Here is a 7500-nt window from a genome sequence, read left to right as displayed (position 1 = left end):
AAGCATCACTATGGATTGGATTCGGCCATAATTATAATTACATAATTAAATGAATCCGGTTCATAGGAAAAATAATAAAGAGCATCGAGTCAATAAAGACTGAGTAGATTGACTCAGGAATAACAAATTTAATTAGGAGCTCCATTGCAGAGTTCAGGCCTAGCCATTAATCAAGAAGTGATGGGAACGACGGAACCTGTGACTGCAGAAGATTCTATTGAAAACGAATCCTAATGATTCATTGGGTGGGATGGCGGAAAGAACCAGGAATCAATTCATTTAGAGGTCATGGGCTGACCTGACCCTACGTATGAAAGAGATATTGAAAGAGTCCATATTCGCCCGCGAAAGCCTTATTGGATTGCTAAGTTTTGAGGGATTCAATAAGGGTCAAAATAAAGATTCGTTATAGTTCTAAAAAATCGATTTTCATAAAAATATATGTCTAGTTGTATATAAATCCAAGACATTAAAATTTTTACGTGACAGATTCGATCTCAAAAAATCCCATGATTCAGTGTATTATTAATTCACTACATATTTGTAATAGTAATGAATCGTTTCATTCGCGAGGAGCTGGATGAGAAGAAACTCTCATGTCCGGTTCTGCAGTAGAGATGGCATTGAGAAACAACCATCAACTATAACCCCAAAAGAACCAGATTCCGTAAACAACATAGAGGAAGAATGAAGGGAATATCTTATCGAGGCAATCATATTAGTTTCGGTAGATATGCTCTTCAGGCACTTGAACCCGCTTGGATCACATCTAGACAAATAGAAGCAGGGAGACGAGCAATGACACGATATGCGCGTCGTGGTGGAAAAATATGGGTACGTCTATTTCCAGACAAGCCTGTTACAGTAAGACCTACGGAAACGCGTATGGGTTCGGGGAAAGGATCTCCCGAATATTGGGTATCGGTCGTTAAACCGGGTCGAATACTTTATGAAATGGGTGGAGTATCAGAAATTGTAGCCAGAGAAGCTATTTCAATCGCTGCGTCCAAAATGCCTATACGAACCCAATTCCTTATTGCGGAATAGGGATGTGCAACCAAAGGAAAGGGGTTTTTGTGATAAAAAACAACCGCAGATTTTTGTTTCTGGACAAACAATATTTCTTTTTTTCCTTTGCCCTTTCTTTGCATTGAAAGAAAAGATAAAAAAAAAATGATATGATTCAACCTCAGACCCATTTAAATGTAGCGGACAACAGCGGGGCTCGAGAATTGATGTGTATTCGAATCATAGGAGCTAGTAATCGCCGTTATGCTCATATTGGTGACGTTATTGTTGCTGTAATCAAAGAAGCAGTGCCCAATATGCCTCTAGAAAGATCAGAGGTGATCAGAGCTGTAATTGTACGTACATGTAAAGAACTTAAACGTGACAACGGTATGATAATACGATATGATGACAATGCTGCAGTTGTCATTGATCAAGAAGGAAATCCAAAAGGAACTCGAGTTTTTGGTGCGATAGCTCGGGAATTGAGACAGTTGAATTTTACTAAAATAGTCTCATTAGCCCCCGAGGTATTATAAATACTAATAGACGAGACCATAATATAGTAGGTCTCGGAAATAGATTAAATTAATTTAGTAGATTGTGTATCACGTATATCCCTTAAGAATTCATAAAAAAAAAAAAGAGCATGTTGATTATATCAAAACTCGGAGGCACCGATAATTATAGTTCATCATGGGTAGGGACACTATTGCCGACATAATAACTTCTATACGAAATGCTGACATGGATAAAAAAGGAACGGTTCGAATAGCATCTACTAATATCACCGAAAGCATTGTGAAAATACTTCTACGAGAAGGCTTTATCGAAAACGTGAGAAAACATCGAGAAAGCAACAAATATTTTTTGGTTTCAACCCTGCGACATAGAAGAAATAGAAAAGGACCATATAGAACTATTTTAAAACGTATCAGCCGGCCCGGTCTACGAATCTATTCTATACTATCAACGAATCCCTAGGATTTTAGGAGGAATGGGGATTGTAATTCTTTCTACTTCTCGAGGTATAATGACAGACCGAGAGGCTCGACTAGAAGGAATCGGAGGAGAAATTTTGTGTTATATATGGTGACCCTTCTAGTATCCGAATTGACTCGGTAACTTCCTATTTGTGAAAAAAAATAAATAAAAAAAAAGAGGAAGGGCTGGTTGTCTAATATCACTCCTCCTCCATTAGTTGATACTTCAAGGGGGTTACCTGGAATGAAAGAACAAAAATTGACTCATGAAGGTTTAATTACTGAATCACTTCCCAATGGTATGTTCCGGGTTCGTTTAGATAATGAAGATCTGATTCTAGGTTATGTCTCAGGAAAGATCCGACGTAGTTTTATACGGATACTACCAGGAGATAGAGTCAAAATCGAAGTAAGTCGTTATGATTCAACCCGGGGACGTATAATTTATAGACTCCGCAACAAAGATTCGAATGATTAGGTGTCTTTTTCAACATGACTTTCGTGGGGATACAACTCGAGGTTCAAAATTTCAAGAGACTTATTTTCTTCCAAGGAGTAGATTCGGAATTAAGGTAAGGAATGACAAATATGAAAATAAGGGCCTCCGTTCGTAAAATTTGTGAAAAATGTCGACTGATCCGTAGGCGGGGACGAATTATAGTAATTTGTTCCAACCCGAGACATAAACAGAGACAAGGATAATCCTTTTAAAAAAGGACTCGCTAAAGGACCAAATGTACAAATTAAATAAAGGATCTGTTTTAACCTGAAATGGATATATCCGTATATCTCTGACTCATATTTATGAGATGATAAAATATGGCAAAACCTATACCAAGAGGTGGTTCACGTAGGAATGGGCGTATTGGTTCACGTAAGAATGGACGTAGAATACCAAAAGGTGTTATTCATGTTCAAGCAAGTTTCAACAATACCATTGTAACGGTTACAGATGTACGGGGTCGGGTAGTTTCTTGGTCCTCCGCCGGGACGTGTGGATTCAGGGGCACAAGAAGAGGGACACCGTTTGCTGCTCAAACCGCGGCAGGAAATGCTATTCGTACAGTAGTAGATCAGGGTATGCAACGAGCAGAAGTCATGATAAAAGGTCCTGGTCTCGGAAGAGATGCAGCATTACGAGCCATTCGTAGAAGTGGTATACTCTTAAGTTTTGTACGGGACGTAACCCCTATGCCACATAATGGATGTAGACCCCCTAAAAAAAGACGTGTGTAGAAATAAGAATTGAACAGATTTCAAGAGAAATAAATGATTCAATGATCTGATCAAATAACTATGCTTCGAGAGGAAGTAGCAGTATCTACTCGGACACTACAGTGGAAGTGTGTTGAATCAAGAGCAGACAGTAAGCGCCTTTATTATGGCCGTTTTATTCTGTCTCCGCTTATGAGAGGTCAAGCCGATACAATAGGCATCGCGATGCGAAGGGCTTTGCTTGGAGAAATAGAAGGAACATGTATCACACGTGCAAAATCTGAGAAGATACCACATGAATATTCTACCATAGTAGGTATTGAAGAATCCGTACATGAAATTTTAATGAATTTGAAAGAAATTGTATTGAGAAGTAATCTGTATGGAACTCACGACGCATCCATTTGCGTCAAGGGTCCTGGATACGTAACTGCTCAAGACATCATCTCACCGCCTTCTGTGGAAATCGTTGATACTACACAGCATATAGCTAGCCTAACGGAACCTATCGATTTGTGTATTGGATTACAAATCGAAAGGAATCGCGGATATCGTATGAAAACACCAAATAACGCCCAAGGTGAAAGTTTTCCTATAGATGCTGTATTCATGCCTGTTCGAAATGCGAATCATAGTATTCATTCTTATGGGAATGGAAATGAAAAACAAGAAATACTTTTTCTAGAAATCTGGACGAATGGAAGTTTAACTCCTAAAGAAGCACTTCACGAAGCCTCCCGTAATTTGATTGATTTATTTATACCTTTTCTACATGCGGAAGAGCAGGACATACATTTAGAGGACAATCAAAACAGGGTTACTATACCCTTTTTTACCTTTCATGATAGATTGGATAAACTAAGGAAAAACAAAAAAGAAATAGCATTGAAATGTATTTTTATTGACCAATCAGAATTGCCTCCCAGGATCTATAATTGCCTCAAAAGGTCCAATATATATACATTATTGGACCTTTTGAATAAGAGTCAAGAAGATCTTATGAAAATTGAGCATTTTCGCATAGAAGAGGTAAAACAGATATTAGACATTCTACAAAAGCATTTCGCAATTAATTTACCGAAGAATCAGTTTTCATTTTTAAATACATTGGAATGATTTCTTCTTTTTTTTATAAAAAAAGAAGAAAATGAAATTGGTTTTGAATCTTCAGCACGATCCGTATATTCGGGATAGATCTAGAATTCCATTGAATAGATGTATCTAGGGAATAGTCGCTTCAAAGTGAATCCTCCCTAGATACATACGTCGTGGTTTTTTATTTCTATTTCACGGTTGAGTTAATTTGAAAAAGACCTAAAGTTAGAGATTTATCAATAGGTAATGTTGCTCCAATACCCAACCAAAGGGCTACTGCGGTACCAATCAAAAAGACGGTTGTAGCTACTGGACGACGAAATGGGTTTTGGAATTTATTAACATTCTCCAAAAAGGGTACTGTCAATAATCCCGCTGGTACTGAAACCATTAAAAGAACCCCCAATAACTTATTTGGTACTGTACGGAGTATTTGAAATACGGGAAAGAAATACCATTCGGGTAATATTTCCAAAGGAGTTGCAAATGGATCCGCAGGTTCGCCAATCATTGACGGTTCTAGAACTGCTAAACCTACATTACATGCAATAGTACCTAGAATTACTACTGGAAAAATATATAAAAGATCGTTGGGCCATGCGGGTTCTCCATAATAATTATGACCCATTCCTTTCGCCAATTTAGCTCTTAATACAGGATCATTCAAGTCAGGTTTCTTTGTTATTGGGATAGGCGAATTCGTATGGATCCATCCCCCGAAGGAACCGGACATGATAATTTTTCATCATCCGGCTCGAGCAAGAATCACAGGAATCAAATAGATCCATAGAAAATCTATATGTCAGCCATACCCACACATATATGACTCTATGTAAGAAAAGATTTACCGGATACAATTTTCCGGAGTTGCAACTACGCATTGCAAAGAATTTAGTTCTTACAGGTAAATGCTCAATACCCAAGTAGGCTTACAAATTTGATCATGATCAAATGCATTTTGGGTCGTCTCATACCTTGCGATTGTGTTTCGCCCCAACATCTCTCGAGTCTTCTTACATACAACATACAAAGGATTTACTTGTTACTAATATAGTCTAGCCTCTATTCTTCTTTAGATCCCTTGTTTCACTCCGATAGTATCATAGATCGTAATCGATGCAAAGGAAATGAATGCATTTCCATACTATTAAGTAAGTGGAATAGATAGAACATAATCTGGATCTTGCCACATCACTTATTCTACTGGATCTTACGGAGCCTGTTGATGCACGACATGATTCGGCTCTGATCATAGAAAAAATTCTCCTCGAGCGAACCAGCCTATCCTCGGTATGGGGCTTACGTGGTGGTTGGAACAGAGACACATTTGGTTGTAAATTCCAATGTGGCGGATAAAATCATATATCTGCACGGGCCAATCAATAGTTCAAGTCACACACTCCCATAATCCATTTTCTCTTCGGAGAATCCACTTCAACTATTCATATCAAATAAATAATATAATATTGCGAAGTTGAAGGTAAATATCCAAATAAATGTCTTATTTTTTTTTTTTTTATAATCCATATTTCTAGCAATGAAATACTATTGTTCCTCCCCAAAATGATATATGATTGATTACAAATATCTATGATCTGTCTTCTCTATAAAGGACCAGAAATACCTTGCTTGCGTATCATTGGGAAATGCATTAACATAAATACGGCAGTAAGCAGAGGTAATACAAAAGTGTGTAAACTATAAAAACGAGTCAAGGTAGATTGACCCACACTAGCACTTCCGCGTAATAACTCGACCAAGGGTGATCCTATTACAGGAATAGCGTCAGGTACGCCTGTCACGATTTTTACTGCCCAATAACCAATTTGGTCCCGAGGTAAGGAATAACCAGTTACACCAAAAGATGCGGTCAATACAGCCAGAACCACACCCGTAACCCAAGTCAATTCGCGAGGTTTTTTAAATCCACCGGTGAGATACACACGAAATACGTGCAGGATCATCATTAAGACCATCATACTTGCCGACCATCGATGAACTGATCGTATTAACCAACCAAAGTTAGCTTCAGTCATTATATATTGAACCGAGGCAAAAGCCTCGGTAACGGTCGGACGGTAGTAAAAAGTCATAGCAAACCCCGTAGCTACTTGTACTAAAAAACAAGTAAGCGTAATCCCTCCTAGACAATAAAATATGTTGACATGAGGGGGAACATATTTACTAGTTATATCATCTGCAATCGCCTGAATCTCGAGACGCTCTTCGAACCAATCATATACTTTATTGAGATAGGTAAACCAAGGGGACTCCCCCTCTTAGAACCGTATATGAGAATTTCATCTCGTACAGCTCAAGCGGAAACACCCAAATACTGGTTGCAACGGATATGTAATAGAAAGTTTGAAACTTCTTATCCCCGATTCAACCTTCTCTCTGAAGATACAAAGGGCCAAAAACCCTGAAGTTCTTCTTTGTGATGATAATGCCAAAATCTCAAGTCGGCTCATTCGTCTTTATCTTGATCGTTACAGGCCTCTTGAATCTTCTCTTTCCCTATTTTTTATTTATTTTGATTTGGTATTTTGTTTTTCTTTGTGTGTAATGTAGATTTACTTTTTTTATTATTGATATGATAGGAATTCTCTTGTTGAGACCCTATGAATCGATTGAAACCTCAGATTCATACTAGAACCACGATGATTCAATAGAGCCCCCAAGCCCAGCCCAAAGGTTCTCTGAGTAAGAACCGTTTGATCATCACTTATTCAATGAATAGATGTAATGACTAAAAATCCAGAGAAACATTTGTCCTTTGTTCAAAATCCCGCTTATGCTTATATTTTGAACAAAGAAAAAACCTTCGATTTAGAATTATAACTCTTTGTTTTTTGAGTCCGGTCGCGAGGTCTGAATAGTAGGTATGAATCATAGTGCAAATATTTCTTGATCTATTCCACGGATTCCGTGCTCCAGATATTCGAATGAATATCCGACGAGGTAGAACCATCTCTATCGAGATGACAGACCCATTCTCTGTACTATCAATAGGATCAATTATAACAAGTCACACACTCATATTCCGGAAATACCGAAACAAAGGAATTCCACGGTCGAACTACCAGAATGCCCTAGAAATACGAGTCCTAAGTAATTCATTTTTGATTGAAAAACCAGGACTTCATGGTTCTTATGGGCCTAATTCATTGAAATTCCGTCCAGTAAAACGGAAGAATTA

The 7500-nt window shown here is 38.0% G+C and overlaps 1 protein-coding gene and 1 pseudogene across 2 annotated transcripts in view; both read right to left on the bottom strand.

The window, feature by feature from the left end:
• Positions 1-5699: 5699 nt before the first annotated feature.
• The window catches only part of LOC147562661 (photosystem II CP47 reaction center protein), a 6064-nt gene continuing 4263 nt past the window's right edge, over positions 5700-7500 (bottom strand). Inside the window, exons 1-2 of the mRNA XM_086657391.1 lie at positions 7336-7500; positions 5700-6547 (exon numbers count right to left, since the gene is read on the bottom strand). The exon at positions 7336-7500 is cut by the window's right edge and continues 4263 nt beyond it. The gene's annotated coding sequence lies outside the window, so the exon portion shown is untranslated. The remainder of the gene's footprint in view (positions 6548-7335) is intronic.
• Positions 5700-7500, bottom strand: part of LOC147562662 (cytochrome b6 pseudogene) — a 1983-nt pseudogene continuing 182 nt past the window's right edge. The window contains exon 2 of the transcript XR_015231798.1: positions 5700-6580. The product of XR_015231798.1 is annotated as a cytochrome b6 pseudogene (transcript). The remainder of the gene's footprint in view (positions 6581-7500) is intronic.

This window comes from Eschscholzia californica, unplaced genomic scaffold, assembly GCF_041429995.1.
Source record: "Eschscholzia californica isolate CP2 unplaced genomic scaffold, dmEscCali1.0.p SCAF_103, whole genome shotgun sequence".
NCBI lineage: Eukaryota > Viridiplantae > Streptophyta > Magnoliopsida > Ranunculales > Papaveraceae > Eschscholzia > Eschscholzia californica.
Note: the sequence above shows the minus strand (reverse complement) of the source record. Positions and strands in the feature narration are given on the sequence as shown.